This window comes from Elephantulus edwardii, unplaced genomic scaffold, assembly GCF_000299155.1.
Source record: "Elephantulus edwardii isolate Elephantulus edwardi_28Jun2011 unplaced genomic scaffold, EleEdw1.0 scaffold00364, whole genome shotgun sequence".
Lineage (NCBI taxonomy): Eukaryota > Metazoa > Chordata > Mammalia > Macroscelidea > Macroscelididae > Elephantulus > Elephantulus edwardii.
In genome coordinates, this window is record NW_006400114.1 from 884639 (window position 1) to 901577 (window position 16939).

At 38.3% G+C, this 16939-nt stretch overlaps 1 pseudogene; it reads left to right on the forward strand.

The window, feature by feature from the left end:
• Positions 1–2732: 2732 nt before the first annotated feature.
• Positions 2733–3276, forward strand: LOC102853867 (annotated as a pseudogene).
• Positions 3277–16939: the final 13663 nt, after the last annotated feature.

Sequence of the window (16939 nt, forward strand, 5' to 3'; positions counted from 1 at the left end):
GCTCCGTCTAACATACTTTGGACATGTTGTGAGGAGAGACAGGTCCTCGTAGAAGGACATCATGCTTGGGAGGGTGGTGCGACGGCGCAGGAGAGGAAGGCCCTCTGTGAGGTGTATTGATTCAGTGATTGGGATAATTGGGATGGGAGTGTCAGAGACAGTGTGATTGGCATAGGACAGAGCAGAGTTTAGGGCTGTTGCTATGAGTCGCAAGCGACTCAATGGCACGTAACAACAACAACAACAACATGTAGCCCTACCTCTCAAAATGATGTTGTTAATACTATATGTCTAGAATTGATGCAAATTGAGTGCCAAGAAAATAAGAACACATTTAGTAAGTATGGTAAATGCCCTAAGGTAGATATCTGTAGTACATATCTGCTTTATGTATTTTATACAGTGTGCCTATTTTATATATATTTTTCCTTGCTATTTTCTCTTTTATTTAAGGATCATTTGTTTTTAGGGTATGCACTTTAATGAAAGAAAAAAAAAGTTTAAGATAGAATTTTATAATAGCAAAGAGGCATCAATTAGATTTATTAAAACTCTAAAAATAAATGGGGAAATGGTATAATCTTGCCAAGAGAAAAGTGATCTGAGAAGCAACTTCTGTATATAAATTTTATTGATGTCTAATATTGCCATTGGTGAGAAACTATATGGCAGGACCTTCTCAGTCTTTAACATGAGCATTAATAGAATCTGCTTGACACTTCCCCTAAGACCTCATGTAAAAGCAAAGGTTGTTGGTGCTTATTTAATTCACTGAGCTTATTTGTAGGGCACCTTTAAAACATTGTTTTGATTTAATTCTGAATGAACTGAACTCTTGATTTGGGAAATCAAATTTTAACATGAACTTCCAAATAGTACCAGTACTTCACCCCTAATTCATATTCCAGCAATCTTCACCCAGAGCAGGAAGCAGAGACCGGCTGTTGCCATGAAGATCACATGGAGAGCTCAGAAATCCTCCAGGGACTCCTTTATCACTGATTTGAAAAGAAGCTTTTATTCTTCTCTCTCCTGTTTTCTGCTAAGAGAGTTTTATCCAGTACTTGAGAATATGGTGAGGCCAACCAGGACTCTAGGACCCCTTTAGGACTATATGATACAGTGAATTGTAAAATTTGCCATTCTGATTACTGCTCTTCCTATTTTCTTGCCTACTTTTATACTACTTTATTGTATAATAAAAGCTCTTTCCTTTTTTACTGCATTGGGCTCCTAGGTCAATTAGCATTTGTTTTGCTTTAAGCTTTCTGTGAAAAGACCTTTCACAGCCTCATTAAAATCATAGCCTTGGAGTATACTTTTTTTATAAAAAATATTGAACCTTGCCTTTTCCTTCACTCATCTTAATTTCTTATCTATTTGAAGATCATAATTGACAGAAACTTTTTCTGATTAATAGTCACAAAAAAGTATGTTGACCTGTGTCAATAAAATTGATCTTTACATCAAATTTTTTACACTTAAAATATTTTGTCCTTTGAAAGATATTAGCCCAAATAAAACAGAGAAAATTTTAACAAAACTGTGTTGCTATCAACCATTATAAATATTAGAGTAGATAAAAAATTAATACATTGCATTTTTTCACTCAGTAAGATTAAAATAAAAAGCATGTCATGGAATTAATTTATTTGACATAGCTTATCATTGTCATTTCAATTTTGAAAACTGAAGCAAATAGAAACTTTTCAATTGTGTGATATACTTAGAGAAATATAGCTATAGACGCACTGCCAATCCAAAGGCCCTGCCTGTCTGGTAGTTCAATTCACCAGTGTGTCCTTGGGAGAAAGCTGGACCATCTCCTTTCATGAAATTCACAGCCTAGAAAATTCAATGAAAAGTCAATGATAAGACAGTTTGACTGAATGGCAATGAGCTGAGTTATAGTGTCTGACTTTTCAGGCTATTTACTTAACTGTCAGGTCATTGGTTTGAATCCACTAGATGATTTATTGGAGAAAGATGGCTGTCTTCTCCAGTACATGTTTATAGTGTCCAAAACCAGAAATAGATTTGCCTTGCAGTGAGTTGAAATACACTTAATAGCAATGAGTTTAAGAAATATTTTTATTTTTTTTTATGCTACAGGAAAAATAGAAGAAAGAGAAATCAATCTTTTCTTTAAGGAAGACTAAAAGAATAGGACCTTGTTGACCACATTTATGTTTCTTCCAGGAGACGATGAGATTTTTGTAAATAGGTTTTTTTTTATTTTTTATTTTTCAACATTTATTATCAAACAAAAGTGTGAGTATGTGCTGGAGGACATCAATATGAATGAAGGTGCATGTAAAAACCACAGAATAGACTTAGACTATATTCTTTCTTTTTCAAAAATTTTAAAAAGAATTATTGTGATTTTATCAAAAGTTTACAAAAAAGTTGAATTTTCATTCATTCATTGTTGCACATTTTCCTCTGTCACTCTCTCCAGTTCACATTCTCTCTTTCTCTCTTTTTTTTCTAATATTCATGTATTGTTGCACAGTTTACTCCTTCCCTCTTTTCCATCCCAGTCCGCTTTACAATCTACCACTTAATCTGGACTGTTGTCATACAGCCTAGTCGTGTATTCCTTTAACACAGTTCTTTCCCTCCATTGGTTTAAATACAGTCTTCATTATCTGAGAGAGCATATTCTTAAAGAGATATAGTTCTGGACACGGAAGTGACTCCGAACAGGAAGAGGACGAAAAAAATAACCGTCCGCGATGCCGACCCGAACCGGACCTAAAGCCACCATGAACAGCAAAGGTCAATATCCAACACAGCCAACCTACCCAGTGCAGCCTCCTGGGAATCCAGTGTATCATCAGACCTTGCATCTTCCTCAGGCTCCACCTTATACTGATGCTCCACCTGCTTACTCTGAGCTCTATCGTCCGAGCTTTGTGCACCCAGGGGCTGCCACAGTCCCTACCATGTCAGCTGCATTTCCTGGCGCCTCACTGTATCTTCCCATGGCACAGCCTGTGGCCGTTGGACCTTTAGGTTCCACAATCCCAATGGCTGATTATCCAGTTGGTCCCATTTACCCGCCCGGTTCAGCAGTGCTGGTGGAAGGAGGGTATGATGCAGGTGCCAGATTTGGAGCTGGAGCTACTGCTGGTAACATCCCTCCTCCACCTCCTGGATGCCCTCCCTCCCAATGCAGCTCAGCTTGCAGTTATGCAGGGAGCCAACGTCCTTGTAACTCAGCGGAAGGGAAACTTCTTCGTGGGTGGCTCAGATGGTGGCTACACCATCTGGTGAGGAACCAAGGCCACTTTTGTGCCGGGAAAGACATCACATACCTTCAAGCACTTCTCACAATGTAACTGCTTTAGTCATATTAACCTGAAGTTGCAGTTTAGACACATGTTGTTGGGGTGTCTTTCTGGTGCCCGAACTTTCAGGCACTTTTCAAACTTAATAAGGAACCATGTAATGGTAGCAGTACCTCCCTAAAGCATTTTGAGGTAGGGGAGGTATCCATTCATAAAATGAATGTGGGTAAAGCAGCTCTAAGGATCTTCCTTTAATCCCGCTGGAGTAATACTGTACCACACTGGTCTTTGCTTTTAGTAATAAAACCTCAAATTAGGTTTGGAGGGAACTTTGATCTTCCGAAGAATTAAAGTTGCCAAATTATTCTGATTGGTCTTTAATCTCCTTTAAGTCTTTGATTTTTATTACCTGTTATAAATGAAATGCATTAGTCGTCTGCCATTGCCTTTCCATCCCTTGCCCCACATCCCATCCTCAACCCCAGCCATCCATTCTCTCCCACCAATCTCCATTGAATTAATGGGGCAGGACAGAAATCCAGTCAAACTAATTTTCTTCTCTCCTTGCACTTCTCCCCATTTGTCATCTTTTAAATAATCATTCACAAGGATCCTCTGAAACTCCCTTTGTGCTCCAAGCAGCACAGACCCCATGGAACCCATGACTTCTGCTTTTGCATCTCCTCAGGCAAAAATAGAGAGTGCCATTTATATTCTTTTTTTTAAAATTTTTTTGCAGAGAACCCCCTCAGGTTACCTCTGCATACAGGAACCGAACCCAAATTTCCTTTGGTGCCAGAAAAACCATGAGGGCATGCTTAAACAAAGGATTATCAATGCAAACTGTACTATAAACAGCAGTTTGTTTAAAATAAGAGGGGTGAGGAATAGGTTACATTTAAAAATCCTCATGACGTTAGGGAACTTTTGAGATAAAAAAAATTTCGTTACCACATACTGTCAGTGTCTGATGAATCCACTCCTAGGTGGCTCCCAAGAATTGCTCAGCTGGGTTAATGGGGTCATATTGTGAATGCCTCACTACAAAATGACTTGAGTCCAGTGAAGTCTTATTAGGGTGAAGAATATTTCAGGGATCCTTAATATTTTTATTTTTGTTTTCTGAAATTGGATTTTATTTTATCATTTCAGTTCATCTAAATTTGTGTTCTGTACATGTGATGTTTGGCTGTACCATTGACTGTTATGGAAGTTCAGCGTTGTATGTCTCTCTCTACACTGTGGTGCACTTAACTTGTGGATTTTTTTATACTAAAAATGTAGAATAAAGATTATTTTGAAGATTTGAATAAAGTGATGAAGTTGCATTACACCTCAAAAAAAAAGAGATATAGTTCTATTCAAAGTGATTACATTTAAAAAATGCAAAAACAATTAATATTTTATGAAGTGGAGACTAATGAATTTGTAATGAGATAAAACTATTATATAACTGTCAGTTGCCTTCAAGTCAATTCTGACTCATAGCACCCCCATGTGTGTTGGATAGAGCTGTGCTCCATAGGATTTTCAATGGTTGATTTTTATGTAAATTGATCAGGCCTTTCTTCTGTGGTCCCTCTAATTAGTCTTTCGATTAGCAGATGAGTCCATTTATTATTTTTAGCATCCAGGAACTCTAGATAAAACCCATTGTGATTAAAAAACAGTATTAACAAAATGAATTGATATGGTCAAACCTGCCCTATAAAGTGTACTATTATTCTTTTCCAAAGTAAGACCTTTTTCTAGTGGCAAAGTTGAAGAACGGTCATCTATGGGAAGAATTAGTATTTGGTAAGAGATGACCCAATGTATTCATTTCTGATGTTGTTGTTGTTGAGTGCCATCGAATCAAGCACAGTTCATAGTGATCCTATTCTGAACCTGTTCTATAGCTATCTTGTCTTTACATGGGTGCTCCACCAAACACTGTCCATCATGGGTAACCACTGTGCATTTTACAGAGCATTGGCACAGTGTTCAGCGTACAGCAACCTCAAGCTACCACAGCACAATGAATACAGACCAGTGATGTACCACTTTGAAAAATGTTCATTCCAAACAAAATTAACACCAGACCTGAGCGCCACAGGCCCTAATTGGCTCTAAACAAGGTTTTCAGCCCCAAACTCGTAAATTGTTATTAGGCATGATTAAGTTGACTTTTGACTCAAAGAGAGCCCATATGACAGAGTAAAAGTACCCCCACGGGCTTCATGAGACGTAATCTTTACAGCTCCAAGCCATAAAGGATTGATATGAATTGGAACTAACTCAGTGCCAGTGGGTTTGGGATTTTGCTTCTTAGCTGTTACTAATCTTTGAGAGTTGATCACTAGTATTTTTCTCCCTTGGAGCTGATAGTGGGTTTGAACCACTGGCCTTTCAGTTAACAGTCAACATACATAAACTCAGAACAACTAAAGTGAAGAGAATGACAAAAAATGCGTGCTGAGAAGTCAGAGATACTTCACATAGAAGCAGAACTTGAAACAGATCTTTGGGAAGGGGTGATGTGAATTAACCAAGAGAAAGAAGGCAACAGCAGTAGGAGGACCAGAGCATCCCTATGGTAGGATCATGAGTCCAGCCCAGCTGGAATGAGGATTTCACACCAGAAAGCAGCAGAACACACACACAAAACCATGGAGCCAGATTGTGGGAGGGCTAGGGAGTGGGCACAAGAGGATGAGGGCAAGCTTTCCAGCTGACTGCTGTGGTCCTGGGAAGGAAGAAATCAGCTGAAGGAGCAGTAGTGTTTTGGGGAAAACAGAGTTAACCAGATCAAATGTCTGTGCTGTAGGTAGGAGTGGGGAAGGGAGAGATTCAAGGAAAATTCCACTGTGAAGCATGGAGAAAGCTGGCAGAGATGGCAGAGGAAAGAATTGTTGGTTCACAAATTAAGAAGCATAATACAGAACTGGAATTACAGTAAGAGGACATCTCCTTATTTTTAATTATTAAACATAAGAAAATAAAAGATAAAACATTTATATGTGCTGTGCTTATTTACTCATTTGTGGTGAACAATTTAATATTTTTTAATACATCAAAGATTCTGCCTTTAGGTATGATGGTATCTTTCTCTTTCTCAACTCACAGCATCTTTCTACAGAATTAAAATTGACATCTTTACAAATGTGCGATCCTTAACAAGGACAGAAGATCCAGTAAACAAGGTAAGCATGGTTTATTGTGCTTGCTTAATAATCTGTAGTAAGTGGATTCACATATTTTTCACTACATCTGATATTTTGCGTAATTGTTAATTATTGTGTTGTGTACCGTAGAGTCAGAACCACCCCAAAGCTGACCCTCAGATGAGTTTTCAGAGGCAGTTAATCACACTGGAGGAGATTGCCCATCCTTCTTTACAGATTAATTAGTAAATAAGCATAAGTAAAGCTGTGTTTACCTTGTTTATTGGGTAATCCACTCTTGATATTTAGCCTCTGTGTTATTATTAGCCTCTCTGGTGGTCTAATGGCAAGAAGCTCCACTGCAGTCCTAAAGGCATGTGGTTTGAGGCCACCAGCTGCTCTGCGGGAAAATGATAGAAAATATCCTTCCACGTGATTAACTGTCTCTGAAAACCCACTGGAGGGTCAGCTATGGGTTGGTTCCGACTCTACAGTACACAACAACAACAAAATGAAGTTAATTAGTTCCAGAAATCAAAATGTAACAGATGATACAGAATGGTAGTCATAAGTACGGGATTAAAAAAATAGTCTTAAGTATAGGAGAAGAAAAATCATAACTCAGGCGCTTCTAGTGATAGGCAAGTATAAAAATGATTTGCTATTATTTATGACTTGAATGAATATCCAGGCTATTTAATATATACATACAATTCAATTAAATATCAGGGCATATTTTGATAATTTAGGGAGCTCTGGTGGCCTGGTCCACAGGAAGTTTCACTGAAGTTGCACTATAAAATTTATGTCTGACTATTCAAATCCACCACATGCTCTGAGGGAGAAAGATAGATAATATCCTCCCATGCAATTTACAGTCTCAGAAAACCACTGGAGAGTCAGCTACATGTTGGTCTCTTTTTAACATTTTTAATAATATATGTACTAGATAATTTTTATTTATAAAGGGTTTCAGAGACAGAGTTTAAGTTTGAGAATCAAAGGGAATTAATAAACAAAGGATGTTGTTATGTGCCGTCAAATTGTATGCGACTCATAGCGACCCTATGTACAACAGCCCTAAACTCCACTCTATCCTGTGCCAATCTCACCATCTCCAACACACCTACCCCGATTACCCCAGTAACTGAATCAATCCATCTCATCAAGGGTCTTCCTCTCCTGTGCTCTTCCTCCACTCTCCCAAGCATGATGTCCTTCTACAAGGATTGGTCTCTCCTTGCAACATGCCCAAAATATGTCAGACAAAGCTTCAGAATACTTGCCTCCAAGGAGCAGCCCGGCTTCACCCTCTCCAGGACAAATCTGTTTGTTTTCCTAGCAGTCCATGGTATATTCAGTACTCTTTTCCAACACCATCGCTAAAAGACATCAATTCTCCTTCTATCATCCCTAGTCATTGTCCAGCTCTCTGATGCATAGCAAGTGATTGCAAAGATCATGGCATGCATCAGGCACACCTTAGTCTCCAGGCTGACATCTTTGCACTTCAGCACTTTAGAGAGGTCTCTAAGCACAGACTTTCCCATCACAACTCGTCTTTCCTGGCTGCTGGTGCCAAGAGTGTTGACTGTGGATCCAAGCAAATCAAAACTGTGAACAATCTCAATCTCTTTACCATCCATTATGATGCTGCCAATTGGCCCAGTGGTGAGATCTTTGTTTTCTTGATATTGAGTCTCAATTCATATTGAAGACTGCAGTCCCTGACCTTCCACAGCAAGTGCTTTAGGTCCTCCTCAATTTCAGCAAGCAGGGTTGTGTCATCTGCATAACACAGATTGTTGTTGATTCTTCCTCCAATCCTGATGCCACATTTCTCCTCATAGAGCCCAGCCTCCCGGATAACCTGTTCTGGATAAAGACTGAAAAGGTATGGAAACAGGATACAACCCTGGGATACACCCTTCCCAATTTTTAACCATGCAGTGTTTTTTTGCTCTGGTCTGAAGACTGCCTCCTGGTCCAAGTATAGGTTTCACATCAGCATTATCAAGTGTTCTGGGATTCACATTCTTCTCAGAGTCAGCCACAGTTTGGTATGATCCACACAGTCAAATGCCTTTGCGTAATCAATGAAACAAAGATAGACATTCTTCTGGTACTCCTTGCTTTCAGCCAAGACCAATCTAACATTAGCTACAATATCCCTAGCACCAAGGCCCCGTCTAAACCCAGCCTGCACTTCTGGTAGTTCTTTGTTGATGTGATGTTTCAGTCTTTTTTGGATAATCTTCAGCAAAATCTTGCTTGCATGAGATATTAATGATATTGTTCGATAATTTCCACACTCTGTGGGATCACCTATCTTTGTAATGGGAACAAATAAAGATGTCTTCCAGTCAGTTGGCCAAGTGGTTGTTCTCCAGATTTCTTGGCACAACTTGGTGAGCACATACATCTAGGGCAGCATCTGTCAGTTGAAACATGTCAATTGGTGTACCATCTATTGCTCGGGCCTTATTGTTAGTCAATTCCTTCAAAGCAGTCAACTTCTTCCTTTATCACCACAGGCTCTTGCTTATATGTTGTTTCATTAAATTCTTCTCTGTCTGCCAATTCCTTTTGGTATAATAACTCTATATACTCTTTCCATTCTCTTTTAATAATTGCAGGATCACTCAATATTCTGCCCAAATAATCCTTAAGTATTGTAACTGGAGGCTTGAATTTCCTCTTCAGTTCCTTGAGTTTAAGAAATACTGAGTGAGTTTGGCCTCTTTGATTTTCTGACTCCAGCTCTTTGCACACTTCATTATAATACTTTACTTTGTCTTGTTGAGCAGCCTTTTGAAATCTTCTGTTCAGCTCCTTAATGCCTTGATATTTTTCCGTCTGCTTTGGCTTCTTGCCACTCCAGTGCAATATTCAGAGTCTCTTCTGACACCCATTTTGGTCTTTTCTTCCTCCTCCATCTTGGCAACGACCTTTTGCACTCTTCTTGGATGATATTCTTAAAATCCTCCCACAACTCATCTGCTCTTGCTCATCAGTATTCAAGGCCTCAAACCTGTTCCTGAGATGGTTCTGAAATTCAGGTGGGATAGACTCAAGGTCATATCTCGGTTCCTGAGGGCTTGATATAACTTTCCTTAGCTTCAGTTTAAACTTGTATATAAACGAAGGATACCAGTGCTAAAATATATTACGACACTACATTTAAAATAAAACTGCTATTTTTTTTTTCCAAATCAAACTAGGTAGGCTGAAATTGCTATCTTGAAAATATATTGTTTGTATTCTAAATTACATTGGATTTCAGACTTTCCCAAACCCTGGAATGAATTACAATCAGCTATGACATTTAGGAAGAAAGATATCCTTGCATCAGGCTATGCCTTAAACCAGAGACTGTGAAAGAATATATTACAGCAAGGATAGAAGTCTAGTTGGGGCAGGACCCTAGAAACCAAGTCTCCTTGTCAGATCTCTTTAAAGCTCTATAGATAATGAGCAAGTGCTTTATTCTGCTGTATTTGAGCTCTCTGTGAGAAGTAGGATCAGAACATAGCTCTTACCCTTCTTCCCTCATTCAGTTTCTGTTTTTTATGGTTAGCATACTGCCTGTTCACATGAATCTCTGTTTTGTCCATACTTCACAATTGCTGCCTTGACTCTGGCAGCTGCTGATTTCAAGTATCCAGACCTGTCAAGATGCTCTCCAGGAGAGGCATCAGGCTGTCACCATGTATTAGGAAGACTCCTGCTGATACAAAAGGCCAGTCAGAGTATCCTTCTCTCTCAAACTTTTGAATAATACCTTTTGAAAATAGTTGCAATTACAATCAAACAAACAAACACCTGAAACATGATTGGAATCCAAACAGCCTTGATTTCCAATTCTTACGGTTTGGGCAAGACGTTGGATACATCCATTGATTTCTGTTCTTGAAGCTGAAGGCTTCCTTCTCATCGTGGCTATGACAATGAATAGTACAAGGGTTTAGGTAATCTGGGTAAAGTTAATATTCCTCTACCTGGCCAGCTCTAGTTCACTTTATTCTTTAGCAAAAGAATGTCAGACTCTACTTATTATGTGTCCCTCTTGCCATAGGTGGGATGATATGATCATATCTTGATTTGAAACTAAGCCAATATCAATTTTAAAATGAGGAAGCTATGGATCTTTGCATACATATCTTTTTGCTGATTGCTGCTGACCTTGTTCACTAGTTATGATAACCAGACTTTAATCTTGTTCATTTTAGTGAAAGATTTATATCTTTTTATCTTTTGGGTAAAGAGCCCAAATGGTGCAACAGTTACATGTTCAGAGACTAGCTTCAAGATTGATCATTAGAACCTTCCCAGTGGAGAAACATCCAGCAATGTGCTTCTGTTAAGATGACAGCCAATAAAATTCTATGTGGCAGGTTTACTCTGTCACATAGTATTGCAATGAATCAAAATGGACTAAATGATACTGAGCAATAACAACTGTGCTTTCTGACAATCAATTTCAGTTTCATTTTTGAATATTTGTTTTCCAGAGTACGAGACCAATGTGAATATTTAGTGAATCCTTGTTTATTTACATCATCTGTTTCACTTCTTTGGTGACCACACCTTGTGGTTATAAAAGCTTGGTTTTAAAAATGACTTTCCTAGCCATTAAATTTGCCATATGGATTGGTGGGATAATACAATTTAGACAGATTTGTCTAGCCACAAGGAGATTAACTAATCTTGCCATGCCACTAGGTTTAAACTGAACAGTTGCAGTGGCAATATTTGGTACTCTAAACACTGACAAAGAAGAGGAAACAGCATATATCCTTTCGGGTAAGAGATTCCTACCCATCTAGAACAAAATCTACACAAAACAAACAGCAGTCTCAGCAGACTACCAGAGACTGACAAGAGACAGAGCTAATTTGGGACTATTGCCTCTCTGAACCAGAGCCAGACCTTCACCGACACGTCACCCACTGGAGGACTGACGAAAGACACCATAATTTACAGGACACTTCACCCACTGGAGGACTAAGGAAAGACACCATAATTTACAGGACTGAGGTAATTTTGTAACACCTTAGCCATGAGGCGGAAGGCCTAGGTCATATGGTCATGCTTGAGAAACTGTCTGGACTGAGGGATACTGTCTTGCAGTCTGTTAACTTCTCAAAAAAAACAAAACAAAACAAAAAAGCACCCCATAATGGTGAAAATTCTAGAAAAACTATGTGGTCACCGCAATAAATTTCAAGCTTTGTAACGTAGTAAGATTAGTGTTAGAATTTGTAGAAGTAGGTGGATGAGAGTTGGAGTCCATGTATAACCTGATAGGAGTTTGTCTTGTACTATGCATGTTGTTAATGGGAATGGTTCCCCTTTGTGGGATTAGCAGGAATCAGGTTCAACCATAACCACACAGCCCTTGCTCTATTAACACCTTAATTTTCTTCAGGAAGTCTCTATCTTTCCCACTCTCTGGAGTGCAGTACATTGCCCCGTTTTAAGTCCTTTATATTTTACTAATCCTTGTCGTTGGTCCAGCATAGGCATATGACTTAATCAAACATACATTATCAATGTGAAAGTGCAAGTACTTTCGAAAAGTCTATCAGGAAAAAATTACTTTTCCTTGCTCAGGCACAAGATATTGAATAGTCTGAAACTACAACAGCTTTTTATGAGCCATGGATGGCACTGCATTAAAAAAAAACCCCAACAATAATCAGGTTAATATACAGGTAATAACAAAGCCAAGTGGGTGAGACAGATGGATAACATCTACTGACATCATTTGAGACCTTTAAAGCAGCCATGTCTGAACTCTGAGTCAATGAATCTCTGGTTTCCTTATACAAATTTGTATTGAATTTTTCTGTGCCTTAAAACAAACAGAAGGAAATCTTAAGTGATATATTAAGCTGGATATTTAAGCCTTGGCAGAAAGTTTCCATTTCTTCTTGATGTCACCTATAACTTGGGTCTCTCACTGTCTCCACTCACCTTATCAGTTTTTATGCTGTGTTTTATTTCTTTTCAGAGATACTAGTATTTCATATTGAACCTTGATATTATTATATAATTTCATTGAAATCCTAAGATATTTTTTTTTCAATGAGTATTTTAGAAAGGTCTAGGCCTCTTGTTGGGAAACTCAGAGGAGGAGGAACAGTGGCAAGCAGACAGTAGTGAATGTGGAATGTGAGAAATATAAATGTAGAAAAATTGGATATTGTTAAGGAAGAAATGGAATGCATAAATATTGACATACTGGACTTTATCAAACTGAAATGGATGGGCTTGGACATTGTGAATCAGATTATTGTATGATCTACTACACTTGAAATGAAAACAAAAAAGGTAAAGAAAAATAGAGTTGCTTTTATAGTCAAGGAGACCATTTTCAAATCCATCCTGAAATATAATGTTGTGAGTAACAGGATAATGTTCATATACATACAAGGAAGACCTGCTAATACCACTATCATTCAAATATATGCACCAATATTGAGAGTCAAAAGAAGGAAATAGAAGATTTTTACCAACTTTAGCTGTCAGAAATTGATTGAACAGGCAACCAAGATGTGGTAATAAAAATGGGTGACTGGAATGCAAAAGTTGGAAACAATGAAGAAAGATTAGTAGCTGGAAAACATGGTCTTTGTGACAGAAAAGAGACTGGAGATAGAATGACAGATTTTTGTACCATCAGTGATTTATTCATTGCAAATAACTTTTATAAGAAACACAAATGATAGCTATACACATGAACCTCTCCTAATAGTCTACAAAGGAATCAGGTTGATTACATTTGTGGAATCATTGAAGAAGCTCTATAGCAATTGTGAAAACTAGGCCAGGTGCTGATTGTGGGACAGACCATCAACCATTCAGTTAAAACTGAATGCTAAAAAAAAATTAAATCAAACCATCAGAAACCAAAATATGGCCTGAATCTACCCAACTTGAATTAAAAAAATGGAATAGCAATTGACATAAACTTCAACAAGCAGATGCTGCCCTGGACATGCTCACCAAGTTGTGCCAAGAAATCTGGGGGACAACCACCAGGCCAGCTGACAGGAAGAGATCCATATTTATTCCCATTCCAAAAAATGGTGACCCAACAGAGTGTGGAAATTATCAGACAATATCACTAATATCACACACCAGCAAAATCGTACTGAAGATTATTCAGAAATTACTGGAACAGTACATCAACAGAGAACTATCAGAAGGAGAGGCTGGGTTTAGAAAAGGCACTAGAGACATCATTGTCAATGTCAGATAGATTCTGCTTGAAAGCAGAGAGTACCAGAAGAAGGTCTATCTGTGTTTCATTGACTTCACAAAGGCATTTGATTGTGTAGATCACAATAAATTGTGGCTAATCTTGAGAAGAATGGGAATCCCAGGACACTTGGGGATGCTTATTCAAATCCTATACTTGAATGAGAAATGTCATCAGAACAGAGCAAGGGAACAGCGTGTGGTTTAAGATCAGGAAAGGAATGTGTCAGGGATGTGTCCCGTCTCCATACCTCTTCAATCTCTATATGGAACAGTTCATTCAATAGTTTGGTCTTTATGAAGAGGAATGTGGCTTCAGAATTGGAGGAGAACTCATAAACAACTTACATTATGCAGATAACACAACCTTGAATGCTGAATCTGTGGAGGACCTGAAGCATCTTCTACATAAAATCAAGGACTGTAGTCTACAGTATAAATTGAAACTCAACATCAAGAAAACAAAAGTTCTCACCACTGGGCCAGTTGGTGGCACTATGATGATGGGATAAAAGATCGAGATTATCAACAATTTCAGCTTTTTTGGGTCTGTAATTAACACTATAGAAACTAGTAGCCCAGAAATCAAAAGACAAATTGTATTAAGAAAGTCTGCTTTCAGGACATCTCCAGAGTACTGAAGTACAAAGATCTTAGTCTAAAGACGAAGGTGCATTGGATACAGGCCAGAGTCTTCAAAATTACTTGCTATACATCAGAGAACTGGACAAGAAGAATCTATACATTTGAGTCGTGGTGTTGGAAAATAGTCATGAACATACCATGGACTTCCAAAAGAAGAAATGGGTCTATCCTGGAGAAGGTGAAATCAAGTTGCTCTCTAGAGGTATGGATTTTGAAGTTTAGTCTCAAGTATTTTGAGCATGTTGCCAGGTGGGACCAGTCCTTGGAGAAGTATATCACACTTAGAGAGATAGTGAGACAACACAAGAGAGGAAGACCCTGGATGAAATGAATTGACATAGTGACTGGGACAATCGGGGCAGATGTGCTGGAGACAGTGAGATTGACTCATGATCAAGGACAGATTTCTGAGCTACTGTGCATAGAGTCACTACAAGTCAAAGACAACTTGATGGCACACAAAAACAAACAACAACAATGACCTCTCCAGTGTAAGAGCATCAGGAGCATGATGCCAGTCTAGAGACTAAGGTGTGCTTGATTCAGCCCATGGTCTTCTCAATTGCTTGTTATGCATCTGAGAACTTGATAATGAGTAACGATAACAGAAAAATAGTCAGTGCCTTTGAATTGTGGTTCTAGAGAAGAGCATTTAACATATTATTGACTTTCAAGAAAACAAACAGATCTGTCTTGCAGAGGGTGAAACGAGGTTGCTCCTTGAAGGCAAAAATTTTAAACCTCTGTTCCACATACTCTGGACATGTTCTCAGGACGGATCAGTCATTGGAGAAGGACATTATACTTGGAAGGATAGAAGGTCAGAAAAAGAGAAGGCTCTGAATGAGATGGATTGACACAGTAACTATACCAATGGGGTTAGGTGAGGTTGGCTCAGGATAAGGGAAGGTTAAGGGCCATAGTTCATAGGATTGATATCAATTATAGTCAACTTGACAGTATATAGCGTCAATAATAATGGGTCAACATGGAAACTGGAGAAACAACTGAAACTGCCAATGACTTCATCTTTCTTCTGTCCACAATCAATACCTTTGATACCAGCATTTAGTAAATCAGAAGACGTATTGCACTAAGAAACGCTGCAGTCAAGAACCACTCCAAATTACTGAGGAAAAATGACAACAGTTTGAAGACTAAGATGCATCTGATTTATGCCATAGTCTTTTCAATAACTCGCTATGCTTCTGAGAGCTGAATAAGGAAGGAATAAGCATGACAGGAGAATTGAAGCCTTTGAGGTGTGGTGTTGTAGAAGAGCGCTGAACATTCTATGAACTGCCAAAAGAACAAACAAATACATCTTGGAGAAAGTGTAGCCACAGGGCTTCTTGGACACAAAGATGACAAGTCTTTGTCTCAGATACTTTGGGAAAGTTGTTAGGAGAGGCTACTTTTTTTGGAGAGGGGCATCATACTTGGAAATGTAGAGGCTCAGTAAAAGATAGGGAGACCTCAACTATATAGATTGTCGCAATGACTACAGCAATGAGTTGGACTCTGCCAGAGATTGTGAGGATGCCACAGAATTGGACAAGGTTCAGATCGGTTGTTCATAAAATCACTATGAGGTGTATTCAACTTGAAGGCACTTAACAACAACTAACTTAAAACAATGATTCAACAAATATTTTTCTCTTCAATAACTCAAAGCAGGAAATTTAAAGGAATTTCACATAAGTGATCCTCTGGACGGATGGATGGATAGAAAGATACATAGGTAGATAAATTAAATTTAGTAATTTATTAATTTATCTTTTTCTGTTGCCACTGCTGTATAATTAGACTTAGATTTTCTTTTGTAGTGACCTTTATGTTATGCCCCACTTGGCTAGCAGGCCACAGAGTAACTGAATATAAAGGGAAAAGACAATGAAAGTGATAACTGTTACAGATTTTATTATAATAGAATCTAGATGTTGAGGAAGACACAAAAGAAGCTTGAGGGAAGAGGAAGCCACATTGTTCTTATTACTCACTGATAAGTATCTTACCATTTCATGGTTTACTGAGACACTAAAGATGACATGGGTATTAGTAAAGCATAGTGAAAGGGCTCTTCTATAGATCACGGACTGCATGAGAAGTGGAGTTCATTCCTGACATTATGCTGAGGTTCAACTAAATCAGACACAATTTTTTACTATTGCTCTAATGACTCAGTAGGAGAAGTTTCCATTCTACTCCTTGTAGTATACAATGCTTTTTTCAGGCGTGATTGTGGCTTTTTCTCTATTGGGGAAAGAGATGTTCTCAGGTTAAAAAAGAGCAGAAACAATGATTTTCATAGCAAATTGAGAAGCAACTAAAATTCTCTGCATCTTTTAAAACACTTTCTTTGACTGCTTTCAGCTTGCCTTCACATTCATTGTACCAAGAATATTCTATCTTTTTTATCATTACGTATTATTTGTTTTTCAAATGCAGCCATGCCCAAGTGCTAAGAAGGCAGACAGTAAATAAATTTGCAATGTGAATGGTTCATGCAGTAAGTGGGGTATTAAAGACTTGATACTTTTTATTTGGAAATTTTTCAGATACCATAGAGAGAGAATCCTCCTTCATTTTCTGAGGAAA